General features: G+C 44.9%; 1 long non-coding RNA gene across 1 annotated transcript; it reads left to right on the top strand.

The window, feature by feature from the left end:
- The first annotated feature begins 2,068 nt into the window (after positions 1-2,068).
- Positions 2,069-10,318, top strand: LOC123385832. The gene is made up of 3 exons (XR_006598948.1): positions 2,069-2,332; positions 5,857-5,948; positions 10,017-10,318. It is a non-coding gene; the product is annotated as an uncharacterized LOC123385832 (long non-coding RNA).
- The last annotated feature ends 5,331 nt before the right edge of the window (positions 10,319-15,649 follow it).

The raw sequence follows: 15,649 nt of genomic DNA, 5'->3' as shown, positions 1-15,649 counted from the left end.
AAATTCCAACCTTCCTTTGGGTATCACTCTAAAACCTCCTGTTACCCATAGACGGGATAGCCATTAACCTATGGATAGTTGGGTAGTGCCCCTGACCTAGTGCCCTGGATTGCTCTGGGATGTTGATATGCACTGTTTGCTTTTGGGCTGCCTATCATCCCACCCCCTTCCTGTCCTGGGGTTTTCCCCACAGCTGGAACCCCAGTCAACAGCCACACACAATCCTGCTAGAGCAAGATTCACCAGCCTACCAAAACCAATACTTAAATTCCCAGGAATCTTGTGAGCTGGGTATTAAATGGTTAGCAGATAAAAATTGGTCACTGTGGGAATGTTTACACCATAGTAATTACAAACTACCACAGATCAGAGTTTTTCCCACGGGAGAGCAGGTTCCTAAACATTTACCATCGCACCACCAGGCACATCACTTGGGTTGAGCCAACTGATCCTATCTGAACCTTTGAATCTTGGGCAAGTAATGCAAGACAAAGGGACAAAACAGAGTCCATTGGGGGTAATGGCAGTACCCAGGGGGACCCTGTCATGATCTTGGCTAGGTCTTCCTTCTGCCTGACTTCTTTTGTTCCTGCCTAACCTCGATGCCTTCTTCTCTGGCTTTCCCATCAATTTCAAGAATTACCCTTTTCTAAATTAACTAGAGCAGCTTCCTCCTGAGGGGTCGCCTGATATAGATGATTAGTAACCTGGTAGACAGAAGTCTCCAAGGAAAGAGAAGCTTATTTTAAATTCTCAAGGGAAAGGGCCACTTAGGGCACAGCAGGCCAGGGCTCATTCTCTTAACAAATAGGAGAACCTACTGTGTGCAAAGCAGCAGATATCAAACAACCGTGCCATTAATTCTTCTATGGGCTGTACCATCATCATGAGTTCATGCCAATCTATAGATAAATATTTCAACCCTGCAATGGGTAAAGTGCTGTACAAGGCACTAAGGAACATACCGAAAAGGTTAAACCATCTGTGGCTCCCTTCCTGAATTTATGGCTCAACTGGTGACATAAGTATGTGCTCATATGGCTCAATATCTGTCTGGACACAAGTTCTGATTCATAAGGAGCATGGGACCTGTAACTTCCAACTTTAGGGACCAGGGAAGTCTTTCTGGAGAAAGTAGGATTTGAGTACAGCCTTGCCAGTGGTTTCACATGTGTGTCAGAGAAATGCCATTTCTTTCTCTCTCTTTTTTTTTAATGTTTACTTATTTTTGAGAGAGAGAGAGAGAGAGAGAGACAGAGTGTGAGCAGAGGAGGGGCAGAGACAGAGGGAGACACAGAATCTGAAGCAGGCTCCAGGCTCTGAGCTGTCAGCACAGAACCCAACACAGAGCTCGAACTCACAAACTTCAAGATCATGACCTGAGCCAAAGTCACTCAACCGAATGAGCCACCCAGGCACCCCCTGCCATTTTTTTTTTTTGAAAATACCTCTTTTTACCAGAAAATAATATACACTCGTTTCCAGAAAGGGTTCAACAATACCGAAAACCTACCTGTGAAATTAGCCACCTGAAGTCCTACCACCCACAGGTGACCACAGTTAGCACTGCCACCTGCTGTGCCATTGTGCACAGCTGCAGGGTCCTGGTCTGCTGCTCTTGTGTAACCAGCTGTTTTTACTCAACAATATGTCATGGACATTTTGCCATGCCAATTATTCCCAATCTACATCACCATTTAAGTGGCTGGAGAATATTCTATTATACGGATGTACTCTAAATTAATCAAATCCCCATTGATAAACATTTAGTGTTGCGGTCAAGGGCAGAGACTCTATAGCCCCACAGTCCAAGCATAAATCCTGGCTCTACTCCTCCCTGGCTGGCTGATCTCCAGTGGAAACCCAACCTCTGAGTGCAGGTTCCTCCTCTATAAAATGGGGTTGTTCATAATACCCACTGCAGAGGGACGTTGTGAGGAGATGTCTGCAGAACATCCATAGCGGTTTCTAGCAGCACATAGTAAGTGCTCAATTAAGGCCAACTGTTGTTGTCACAAGCAGGACTGTGACCGTCATCGGAACACATACTCCCCATTACCTACTTAGGATAAAACTTAGAAGTATCATGAAATAGCCAAATGGTAAACGCATTTTAAAACTGGCCAATATGGCCCACCGTCGGTCGGGAGCAGGACCTGTAGCTGAGAGGAGGCAGTGAGAGGGGACAGTCACGGCCTCCTGGCCCAGAGCACCCGAGACCCCCACAGGTCGTCCACACGCCAGCCGCCAGCCGGCGAGATCTCCTGACCTGCCCGAACTTCTGGGTGGCATTCTGGAACACCAAGCCGGATGAAAATTAATAGCAAGTCAGGTCAGACTCACTCACTTTGATTTCTAGAAGGAAAACTAGAGTTGGGGCCATATTTGAAAATATAGGTCAGATCTCGGTTTCTGTGGTTACCAAACACTGTCAACCAGCAGTGACTCCCTCCCTCGGGGGTGATGCCAGGGTTCCGAGGCCCTGCCCGTGGGGCCTGGCTCCCCTCGGGCTGCGCCCCCCGCCCGGCTCCGCTGCCCCGCGGGCCGCGGCGGGACTGCAGGGACCCTGCCCTCCACTCCTGGGGGGTGGGGAGGCTTGGCGGTGCTGCCTATGGGGCTCGGGGGACCCCGGGCGGCGGCCCTGCGCCCTCGCCTGCCCGGCTCCCCGCGTCCGCGGGGACGGGGAGCGCCCCGCCTGGGCACAGGGCCGTGCCCGCCGGAGGAGGGAGGAGGCCGGCCGCCGCGGGAACAATGTGGTCGGTTGTTTTGCCGACTGTCAGCCTCGTTCCCGGATCCTCCTTTCCACGCCCCTTGGCCTAACCGCCACAGGCCCGGCACGCAGAGGGAAGAGCCCCCTTATTTGGTCTTGGAAAGAAAGGGGAAAGGTTATCCTCAGATGCCTGCGGCGTTGGGTCATCGGCCCGCAGTTGTTGGCCCGCACCCGGCTGCAGTGCCGACTCCCGCCGGTAGGTGGCGGCGCCGGGCAGCGCCTCGCGGAGGCGCCCAAAGTGGTAAACAAGCCCCGCAGGTTCCGGTACCTCCGTCTGGGGGTCTTCTTTTGTGTGCGCTCTTGGGGGGGAGGGGGTGACCAGGGGCCGAGGCGGGAGGGGGGCGGCGGAGGCGGGGGGCGGAGGCGGGAGGAGCGCGCAGAGAAGAAAACAAAGCCTTTTTAATGCGACAGTCAAACCTTCAAAATCAGAAAATGGGCTTCAGCGGAGGGTGTGACTTTGCCGTGTCGATTTCATGTGACCCATTTGCTCGCGCACAGGCGGACGCGGGCGTCAGTTTCAGGGTCACCCGGGCAGCCGGGATGCAAATTCCTTGAGGAACATCGATAAGGTACTAGGTGAAGTTTCGTACCAGCTTGGGGGCTTCCTTTCTTTCCTCCCCCACCCCCTTGTCCCTCTTCGCTCCCTTTGCCAGCTGCTCAGGTGAGTCAGTGAGGTGGAGGGAGCCACCTGCCTTCTTCGGCCTGGGCAGGAGGGCACAGTGGGGGTTCCTAAACACCAACCACGTGCAGGCTGGCCCTTGCTCGCCCTTCGTGCCGATCCCCACAGCCTGTCAGCAAGACAGAAATTGCCCTCGCCATTTTCACCCAGGCAAAGCTGGGATTTGAACCGTGCTCCTTCACTTCACGCTTCAAAACCGAGGCTTGTCCCACAATTAGGAGCACAGTTACCTCGCCAAGACTCTTCCGAATAAAGAATAAAGCTCCTGTACTATATAATAGCCTCTCCGAAGATCTTTAAAAAGAACCAAAACATGAGCGTGCTTTGCATTTCTTCAGCAGAACAGAGCAAAAGCTACCCCCCCAGGGAGGTGGGTCTTGTGGCCGAACTTGCTCCCCAGAGGTGGGAAGGAGACAGGAGATTGGGCTGGGAGCCAGGGGGCATTAGCTTCTGCGTTAACTGCCCGGGGCTGGGGGGGGGGGGGGGGGGGGGGGGAGGGAGGGTTGTCTTGTATCTCTCCGGAGAGGCTCTGGGCAGCAAGCATGCTGTGTGGTGCTCGGAAGAGGGAAGGGGGGCCTGCCTGGCAGGAAGCTGTTGCTAACTTTTATTTTCTATTTTAATCAAGTCTTAGGGGCCCTTTTGTTTGGCTGAGTCTCCCACCTGCAACTCTGCCCCTGCCCCATTGTTCTGTCTGCCTCCTGGGGACAAGGGGGCAATAATTTTCACCCAGAAGACCAGTTTCAGGTTTCCTCATCTGGAGATAAATTAATTTTCCAAGCCACCCAATTACAGGCAACATTTTCAAGACTTAACTGGAGCGCCAGTTTCATGCTTGGATTAAATGGTGCCAGTTTTTCTTTTCTTTTCTTTGCTTTTTTTTTTTTTAAAGAAAGTTTGTGTGAATAAAGTTCAATCCAAGAAATGTGTTTTTTCTCTATCTCCTTTTTCATGAAATCATAAAAAAAAGAGAAAAAAGAAAACGCTGCTTCTTCCAGTTTTGGGGGGTTTCCAGGTTTCCAAGAATTTACTTAGTAGCTTGCTACATAGTCTATTTCTGTGGAAAAAAATACAGCAGGAATATCTCGTAGATCATGACTTTCCAGTCATTGTTTTATTGGTCCCCAGCTTCAATGAGAACCAGCACTGTCTGGGTTTGCCCTGACATCCAGAGCCCAAGTCCCCATTTCGGGAGCCAGACAGAGTCCTCAGCAGGATGGGGAATGCAGCAGCCATGAGGGCTGCCTTGTTCCTTCCCAGATGTGCTGGCAGACCAGCGTGGCGTCTCTAAGCCCTCTCTCTGGGCTTCCTCCTGCAGTTCTTCCCACCATAAAACTCCCCAAATCTTGATTTGGTTCCACTCAGTTGCTTGGACTCCGCTCTCTGACTATGCCTTGAGGCAGGTGGAGTCCAAGGAACTTGGACACACAGTGGTCTTCATGGGAAGGGAAGTTATACCCGAGTCCTCAGTATCTTACCATCTCAGGGGCTGCCCGGGGGCGTCTCAGTGGCACCCAGGCATCCAGCACAGCCTGGGGGAGCAGAGTTACCCAGCCCGGGCCACACTCTTCAACCTCTGTGCTCTCCTGCTGTTGTGAGGATTGAATGATTTCTTCATATGTGATTGAATCCTTATGGAAAACCTAGGATGTAGGTAAAGTTAGTGCATATACAGGGAATTCAGAATCGGTTAGGTAAAGCAAATTACCCAAAGTCGCACACGGCTGGTACGTGGCGGGGCCAGAATCCGATTCCAAAGTGTGTGTCTTTGTTGATTATAGGCAGCCTGGAAGGGAAGAAGAAATCATAAATAGTCCTATGTGGTGAGCTGGAGGGTTTTTATAGGAGGGGAAGTTATAACTGACTCTTCAATATGAATAATTACTATTATCCTTATGTCTTTGGGGTGGCTGTGGAAGACAATCAGGTAGGGATGATTATACCTATAGAGGTAAGAACCAATCACCTTTGGGTCTCCTGATTGTCATCTGCCTACATTTCCAAAGCCTCATAGAACCCTTTTAAGGCCAGGCCACAGATGGCTTTATGTACTGGTCAGGCCTCTTTGTTTTTGCAAAAGACAAAAACCCAACTCAAACTGATTTAAGCAAGAAGAGATATAGTTGGCTCATGAAAGTGATAATGGAATGATGAAGGCTTCAGGCCTGGCTTGATCCCAGGGTTCGACAATATTATTCGGACTTGGCCTCATTTATATCTCAGCTCTAATTTCCTCCACGTTGGCCTTATTCTCAGATTGTTTCTCTCACTGGCCCCTTTCGGCCCTCATTGACCAGGCTTAGGAAAACTTGGGTCCCTAAAACAAAAATCATGGTTTCTTTTATTAAAAGAGGCTAGAGATGCCACGTCAGCAAGAATAACAGATGTTCACTCTTCCCTGCCTATGTAGCACCATCAATCAGAAAGACGGTGGAGAAGAAGTTTTAATGGTGAACATTTTTGCCACAACAGATAGTCACAAGTCAAGCAGGCAGGGGAGAGGTAAGTAGAACTGTTTCTGGTTACACACGGTTACTGAGTATTCCCCAGGTGCCAGGCAGAGGGCTAGGGCCTGTGAATTCTGTGAGGAGCAAGACAGATCGGACTTTGCCCTCAGTGAGTTTAGTCCATTGGAAAGACAGACATCAACAGAGCAACCATGAAGCAGATTTCTTCACATTGCACATGGCGCCATAGAGAAGTGTGGTGCCTAGTGCTGAAATGCGTATACTGGGGAGATCTGTCTTTGCCTGGGTTCCCCTACGAGCGGCCCCCCGAGACTGGGTTTTTGGATGCGAGTAGTTCATCTGGAAGGTGAATGCAGAGAGGGAGTGAGACAGGGAAGAGAGACACTGAAGGACATATCAGTGGAACTCTGACTATGGTGGACCACGGGGACTTAGTGTTGCTGAGGACACGCTCCTGAGAGACCATATAGACTACAAGTTTCCTGCCACCAAGTGGTACTAGAAGCTGGGTGTTTATCACCAACTTCTGTCCGTCACTGGGGAGAAGGCGCTCCTAGGGGGCGTTGATCCCCCCGCCCCAGGACTTCCAGCTTGCACTGAGAGCAGACCAAATGCTGGGCTACAGCCAGAGAGGACCCACAGACAGACAGAAGCTGGTGCTTGGGGGAGGGACCCCTCCATCAAAGCCCCAGGACTCCGTGGGCACTGACAAGTGTGTGCTCTACAAACCCGATATCTGACTTAAAGATGAGGAGGGTGGGTCAGAGGGAACAGAATGTGCAAAGGTGCAGAGGCTGGAGGGAGCGCAGGAATCTGAGAATTAGGTGATGGGATGGGGCTGAAAGCTGTGTGGACCAGACAGAACTTTTTACCACGCAGAGAGCTCTGTGAAGCCTAGGAAGGCTTTCAGGAGGTAGGCGGCATGTTGGGCTCACATTTTAAGAAGGCCTATCTGGCTGCAGTGCAGAGAATGATTCAGAGAGGGCCAGAGTTGCAAGCAGAGATTGGCCCCCAGCAGGGGGTGGAGGCTCTTGTGGTTATTGACGGAGCAGGCGTGGGTAGGCCTGAGGCTTTTGAGTGGCAGGGTAAGCTTCTGGAAGGATTTGAACAGGGGGCTGATGCAATCTGGTTAGCATGTTGAGGGGATCATCTGACCTCTGTGTGGAGGATGGATTGTATTCCTCAGGAGGAAGCCCAGCGATGATGGGGGTGAGGGAGCTGTTACAGTAGGAAGTAAAAGGTGGCCAGAGTCAAGACATTCTTTGGAGGTGGAGCTGACATTATGAATGGATTAGATGAAGTGTGAAGGGAAAGAGAAGACTCAAGACTAACTCGTATGTTCTTAACCACATGTGATGCTTTATAGTGAGATTGGGACAAGGAATAAAGAGATGTGTCTGTATGTGTTGGTGTCATGCTAAAACACATGAGATCTTTAGAAGGATCCCTGGAAGATACAAGCTTCAACTTTGTCTCCCTTGCTCAAGATCCAAAGTTCTGGAACATCGTATGCATTCTCCCTAGCTGCTCTGACACTGGGCAGAGAGGCCCAGACTCTGGGTGATGGCCATCCCCTCCCAAAAAGAAGTCACTCTGGGAATACCCCAGAAGAGACTCAGTGCTTCTAGGACTGAGGTAGAATGTGGGACAGCCAAAAATGAGCTAGAATCCACTCTAAGAAGACCAGTCTGAGGGTAAGGGCATGGTCTGTTGAAGGGCACTCCAGCCAAGCAAGAGCCAGCATGTGCTGTGGGCTCTAAGGTCAGGGACTAGAACCAATTAGCAGAAGCTCCAGAACACAGGTTTTGGTTTGGTAAAAGACAGAGACTTCCAGCGCTTTCTAAGATCCCCCGGACCACTCGGATACAGCCATTCTTTGTCACTTGGCTCATTTAAACGTCAACTGGCCAAGCCCCTGGAGGATGTGAAGGAAGAAAGCTAAGCATAGTAAGTGAGGGGCTCAGAGTGTTTTGACTCAGCACTCCCATCAGGAAAATATCTCCTACCTCTATGTACATGTGTTTGTTTATTCAAATGTATAATATCATGTTCTGTAAAAATGATAACTGTACCTATGATAAACCATCAAAAAATAAACTTGAAAGGATGAACAATAGATAAAATAAACTTGTTTTAAATTAATTTTTATTTTATTAACAATACTAAAAATCTCTTATCACTAATATGTTACATATAAATTAGCAATCTTTGAGAGTGATATGAATTAAAAATATTTTGTTATTGTGGTGCCTGGGTGGCTCAGTCGGTTAAGTGTCTGACTTTGGCTCAGGTCATGATCTCTCAATTCGTGAGTTCGAGCCCCACATGGGGCTCTGCAGAACCTGGAACCTGCTTTGGATTCTGTGTCTCCCTCTCTCTCTAACCCCTCCCCATACTGTGCTCTATCTCTCCCTCTCTCTCAAAAATAAACATTTAAAAAATATATTTCGGGGGCGCCTGGGTGGCGCAGTCGGTTAAGCGACCGACTTCAGCCAGGTCACGATCTCGCGGTCCGTGAGTTCGGGCCCCGCGTCAGGCTCTGGGCTGATGGCTCAGAGCCTGGAGCCTGTTTCCGATTCTGTGTCTCCCTCTCTCTCTGCCCCTCCCCTGTTCATGCTCTGTCTCTCTCTGTCCCAAAAATAAATAAAAGTTGAAAAAAAAATTTAAAAAATATATATATATATTTCGTTATTTTTTTATTGATTTACCATTCTGTAACAGTGTAATGGCAATGTTTGGTTTTAAATTCAGTTTACCTGAAGACCTGATTTTAATAACTGTTGAGCTGTGGAAGATAATTCTAAAACATGCCAGGTTCCAAATAGCAGAGAGGCAGGCATCATTGGTCATGGTGAAACATGACTTCTATTTTTCAGTCCCACTTAGCACTTGATCAAAAAAATTTTATGAAATGTGGTTAGTACTTCTCTATCTCCTTTGATGTTAATCAGTTATTCTTGAAACTGAATTGGGAAGTATCCCAACTTTGTATTGTTTGAATTGGTATAAACTACACGCAACATAAAATTCATCATCTTTTTTTTTAAATTTTTTTAATGTTTATTTATTTTTGAGACAAAGGAAGACAGAGCGTGAACAGGGGAGGGTCAGAGAGAGGGAGACACAGAATCTGAAGCAGGCTCCAGGCTCCAAGCTATCAGCACAGAGCCCGACGCGGGGCTTGAACTCACGGAGTGTGAGATCATGACATGAGCCGAAGTCGGATGCTTAACCAACTGAGCCACCTAGGCGCCCCATAAAATTCATCATCTTAACCACTTAAAAAAATGTTTTAATGTTTATTTCTGAGAGAGAGAGAGAGCGAGCACATGAGCAGGGGAGGGGCAGAAAGAGAGGGAGACACAGAATCTGAAGCAGGTTCCAGGCTCTGAGCTGTCAGCACAGAGCCTGATACGGGGCTCGAACCCACAAACTGTGAGATCATGACCTGAGCCAAAGTCAGACACTTAACTGACAAAGCCACCAGGTGCCCCACCATCTTAACCACTTTCAAGTGTTCAATTCAATAATGTAAAGTACATTTTCATTGTTTTGCCACCAATCTCCACAACTTTTCTCATCTTGCCAAACTACAACTCTACACCCATTAAACAATGCATATTTATATTTTTAATAATTGGACACAAAACCCAATTAAATATTTCACATGGAAAATAAATATAAAATATACACCTAGAGGAGTTTATTGTGACCACAATGTATCTGTTTTTGTAACAAAATTAAAATCATATCATGTTGGAAACATTTTAAAACATCTATTTCAAAATGACCTCATGTTACTTTCAAATTATATGCTAATTCATTGTTCCAAGCAGCACCTTTTCTTGAAGGTATGCATGTAATCTGTTTCTTCAGTTTTACTTCCCGTATATACTCATATTATTGACAGCCACTTATCATCCCAGAAAAGGTCAGAAAATTTGGAGCATTTTTCTTTTTGTCAAAAAAGACACCTGTTTCTTAGGTCACCACCTGGCATTATAACATTGTATAAATTTGACTACATTTTAAACTTCTTGTTTTCACAAAATTAACTACACTGATGACACCTTGTATTATCTTGTGTGCTTTTGCCTTTCAGTTCTTCCTCGCAGTGCTTTGCCTGTGAAGGATGCAGTGATCGGTCTGCACTTGTGGCACTTGCTCTGAAACCCAGCCCTGGAACTTTTCTTAAAAACTGCAGTCAATGCAGCCATCCACGCGTGCTGTGGTTACATCTACTGTTTTCCCACAAAACATCATCTTTAATAAATTCACATGCTACTGAGAAAATGTCTGCTACATCTTTCCTTTAATAGCTTCTAAACAACAAAATTTTTTAGCTCTCACCACTAAACAAACTTTAGTAAATATCATGAACTGATATGGGTAAAATAACACTGTACTCTCATATAACTGCACGGCAAATGTCCCATATTGCATATTTTCAAATACTTTTATTTTCAAATCTTCAGCAATATGTTCTATGTCTTTCAGCAGTATTTGCTGACAAATGAGTGCATTTTCGTTTGTCTTTACTTTTTCTATGTATTATCTCTGCTATTTTTATGTGAGAAGAAGAACAAAAATTCAGAAATGATATGTTGAGTTTTGGTCTTTGGCACCAAAAACCTTAGAAGAGGCTTCTAAACATTTATCATTACAACTAATGAAATCTTTTAAGGTTTGGACTCTCTGATTCAAGATTGCTAAGAAAATTACAGAAGTTCGTCTTTATGTTTTAGATGTGCGTTTACATTCACTAAAACACAAAAGTCTTAGGTATATAGCACGATGAATTTTTCCTTACGTATCCACCCATATAACCGTGACCCAGATCAAGATACAACACCTATCCTGAGCCTCAGAAAGCTCTATTCTTCCCTTTTCCAGTCAAAAACCTGCAGAAGTAGTAACCCCTAGCCTGACCTTTTACCACCATAGATTAGTTTCGCCTGTTCTTGAACTTTATATAAATTGAATCGTACGTCTTCTGTGTCTACCTTCTTTTTGCTCAATGTTCTTGAGATTAATCTAAGTTGTTGCAGGCATCAATACTTGAGTCTTTGTCATTGCTATGTAGCATTATTCCAATGTACAAATATATGAATAAACCACAAATTATGTATCCATTCTCTTGCTGGCAGACATTTGGATTGGTTCCAGGTTGGAGAAATTCTAAATAAAGTTGTTGTAAATGTTGTTGTGCAAGTTTCATAGAGTAGCTGTATGTTTAGTTTTTGTGAGAAATCACCAGCTTTCCTGTTTACACTTCCACCAGAAATGGATGAGAGTTCAGTTGTTTTAATCCCTGCTAACACTTGACCTTGGGCTTTTAAATTTTAACCACCCTTGTTGCTGTCTATTGATAATCACATTGTGGTTTTAACTTGCATTTCCTTGATGAGTAATAATGGCATGCATATTTATTGATCATTTGGATATCTTCTTTTGTGAAGTGATTATTCACATATTTTGCCCATTTAAAAAAATTGGTTGTCTTTTTCTTATTGATTTGTAGAAGTACTTTGTATATTATGGATATGATTTATTTTTAGAATTTACTACAAATATTCTCTCCCACTTTGTGCTTCACCTCTTCTCTTCCTTAATGGTGTCTTTTGGTGGGAAGTTTTTAAATTTTGATGAAATTTTGATGAAATCCAATTCGTTATCAATTCATCTATTTCATGGATACTATTGTATCCTATTGTATCTTATTTTAAAAATCTGTCCATTTCCAGGTCAGGAGGATATTTTCCTATGTATATAGTTTTACACTTCCCAGGTTTTGCATTTACATGTAGGTCTAAGATCCTTCCGGCCTGAGTTTTCTGAGGTAGGGCACAGAGTTTTCCCCTCCCCCTAATATGAATATCCAGTTACTCCAGCACCATTTCCTGGAAAGTGGATGTAAGTTTCAAGTGTCAAACAAATCATAATGACTTCACATTACCATTAGCAGGTGTCTCCGGGTGCAATGCACACTTACGGTGATGTTCATCACTAAGGACAGTGGATATAAACGCTTATTTAAAAGACTACTCTTAGGGGCGCCTGGGTGGCTTGGTCAGTTAAACATCCAGCTTTGGCTCAGGTCATGATCTCACAGTTCAGGAGTTCGAGCCCCAAGTGGGGCTCTGTGCTGACAGCTCAGACCCTGGAACCTGCTTCAGATTCTGTATCTCTCTCTGTTCTTCCCCAGCTCACACTCTGTCTCTCTGTCTCTCAAAAAATGAATAAATATTTAAAAAAACAAAAGACTGTTCTTAGAAATTATAACATGATTTGGATGCTCTTTTCTGATCTCATTAACTCATCATTGTTTTTATCCTGCATTGTGGCTAAGAGCTCATAGTAGGGGTAGGAGAAAAATCAATTCTATACATTTTTTTAATTTACTTATGCTTGCATTATTATAGTATATACTATCTTTTAATATATTCCAGAAGTATTTTTAAGATGCTTATCCCTCTTCTTAAAAATTTGACATTGATGGAAAGTTTGTCTTTTTCTCTGTAAAATTTGCCCACTTTTACTTTTATATTTTGAGGCTATGATACTAAGTACAAATACATTTTTTTTAATTATATCTTTCTGGTGAATTCAATTTTTTATCACAGTAAAGTGATCATCTTATTTCTGGGAAGATGGTAGAACTTAAAGAATATATCATCTGCTATTAATATGGTCACATGACCTTCCTTTCGTCATTTCTCCAACCTTTTGATTTTTGGTGGCCCTTTGGTTTAGATGTTTCTCTTGAAAATAGCATATAGTTGAAATAAAAGAAAAATGACTATGGCTATCTTTGTTGGTTCACTGAAGCTTTTAACCCTTTATATTTGATGAGGTATTTATGTTAAGTTTGGCATCTTATTTTGTGCTTTCCAATGGTTCTACCTTATGTTAGTTTCCTAGGGCTGCTTATATTAGTCTGGATTATACATTTTTTAAAAGAACCAGAAGGATACATTTATATTTATATTTACTATAAGGAATTGGCTTATGCAATTATGGAGACTGAGAAGCCCAAGATGTGCAGTCAGCAGGCTGGAGACCCAAGGGAATTGATAGTGTTAAGTTCCTTTTTTTTTAAATGTTTATTTATTTATTTTTGAGAGAGAGAGAGCGGGGGAGGGGCAGAGAGAGAGGGAGAGAGAGAATCCCAAGCAGGGGATTCTCCCCAACGTGGGGCTCGAACCCATGAACCGTGAGATCATGACCTGAGCTGAGATGCTTAACCGACTCACTTGGAGTCCCAAAAGTGTGAAGTTCTAGTCTGATTCCAAGTGTGAAGGCCAGGGAAAGCGGATGCTCCAGCTTCAAAGACAGGCAGAGAGAAAGAATTCTTTCTTACCCAATGTCTTATTCCATGCACACCTTCAATAGATTGGATGAGGCCACTCACGTTGGGGAGGACAATCTGCTCCATCAATGTACCCATTCACATGTGAATCTCACCCAGAAATACCTGCATGCAAACAGTCAGAATAACATTTGACCAAACATCTGGGCACCCGCTGCCCCCGTCCAACTGACACATACAAGGAACCACCGTGCTGCCATAATGAAGTACCACAAACTGGGTGGCTTAAAACAACAGAAACCTATTCTCTCACAGTCATGGAGGCCAGAAGTCTAAGATCAAGGTGTCAGCAGAGTCATATTCCCTCTGAGACTGGGCAGAATCCTTCCTTGCGTCTTCCCAACTTCTGGGGGCAGGCACGGATCCTCAGCAGGTTTGGACATGGCTGCAACCTGCCTCTGCTGTCCTGTGACTGTTCCCTCTGGGTCTGGGTCTCTTCTCCTTTTATAAGGACACAGCTGGGATGCCTGGGTGGCTCAGTCGGTTACACGTCCGAATTCAGCTCAGGTCATCATCTCACAGTTCGTGGGTTCGAGCCCCACGTCAGGCTCTGTGGGCTCTGTGCTGACAGCTCGGAGCCTGGAGTCTGCTTCAGATTCTCTGTCCCCCTCTCTCTCAGCGCCTGCCCTGCTCATGCTCTGTCTCTCTTTGTCTCTCAGAAATAAACAAATTTAATTTTTTTTTAAATATAAGGACACAGCCATATTGAATTAGGGCCCATCCTACTTCAGCATGACATCATCCTAACTTAGTTACATCTGCAAAGAACTTATTCCCAAATAAGGCCACATTCGTGGGTACTGGGGTTTAGGAATTCAACATATCTTTCTGGGGGACACAGTTCAGCCCATAACACACCTGTTCCATGACTTTTTCTCTCCTTTCCTGCCTACTTTCAGATTATTACTATCAATGCAATTTTTCCTTCTACTACATTGAAAGTTCCATACTCTCTATTCTTTTCATTCTTATTCTAGAAACTACGCCATAAGTATTAAAGTCTAAAGTTAATCAGTACATTTACCCCCTTCCCAGACAACATAAAGACTTTAGACCATTTTAACTCCACTTGCCCCTCTATGTAACATTGTTATCATATACTCGATCTGTTTTAACACACTCTTCTTACTGTAGAATAAAGCGGAAAGCCACATGAATGAAATATATTGCTTCATGAAATATTTTAAGGTAAACACCATTCAGGTCAGGAATACAGTTTTGCTATCTGCCTCCCCAGAAACACGTTTATGTCCTTCCCAATTACAACCCCCTCCTCGTCCCTTAAAGAACCACTACATTGGTTTCTATTCTTAAAAATTTCCTTGCGTTTCTTTAAAAACCCATTTTATCAAACAAACGTGCATCCCCTAGATACTACAGCACTGCCTTGCCCATTGAGACTGATATTTCTTTTAAGTCTTTTCATTTATAAGCTCTCTTTCCAGTCTTTTCTTTTCCTTACAGTTTATGTCTCAAAGTACCTGGCTAGTATGATGAGTGGTTTAGTTTCCCCACAGCCTGGAGTTTTTGTGTTTTTTTTTTTCAACGTTTTTTATTTATTTTTGGGACAGAGAGAGACAGAGCATGAACGGGCGAGGGGCAGAGAGAGAGGGAGACACAGAATCAGAAACAGGCTCCAGGCTCTGAGCCATCAGCCCAGAGCCTGACGCGGGGCTCCAACTCACGGACGGCGAGATCGTGACCTGGTTGAAGTCGGACACTTAACCGACTGCGCCACCCAGGCGCCCCCAGCCTGGAGTTTTAAAATCACACCCTCACAGTACCCTGTATTTCTCAGCCCTGCCTATTTCCAGAAGTTTGGGCAGCTGGGTCCAGAAGCTGAATCAGATTGGGATTTGACCCCTTTGACAAGACCATAGGAGGTACATAGTATCCAGTTGTCACTTTTTTTTTTTTTAAACGTTAACAGCCATGATGCTTAATGCCTAAATCTACTAATTCCTTGGGGACTGCAAAGTGGCGATATTCTATCTTTGTTGTTGTAATTTAGTAGTTGTGATAAGACAGGTCTCCGTCTACCATCTGGTTATCCTACAGTACAGGTTATACAGAAAGACGGCATAAATGCTGGAGCCACTTCCTTTATTCAGCAGTTTTTAAGATAATAATTTAGTTCCTTATCCTCCTCTGAAGGTGACCACTTGTTTTTCACAGTATTATTATAAACTCGTGAATTTAAACATTATTTTTACTGCAGCTCAAATTGGCTCAATGGGAGCCTGAGTTCAGATTGGTTCCTGAGGCCTTTGGCCATGACCTTGGGAGTGTTTAACAGCGTCCTTGAGATCTGGCATGACACGATGTTCCAGGCTCACCTTGTACATTTCCTGCACCAGATCTGGATT

The sequence above is a fragment of the Felis catus genome, chromosome B3, assembly GCF_018350175.1.
Source record: "Felis catus isolate Fca126 chromosome B3, F.catus_Fca126_mat1.0, whole genome shotgun sequence".
Classification (NCBI taxonomy): domain Eukaryota; kingdom Metazoa; phylum Chordata; class Mammalia; order Carnivora; family Felidae; genus Felis; species Felis catus.
This window is presented reverse-complemented; position numbering and strand designations above follow the sequence as displayed.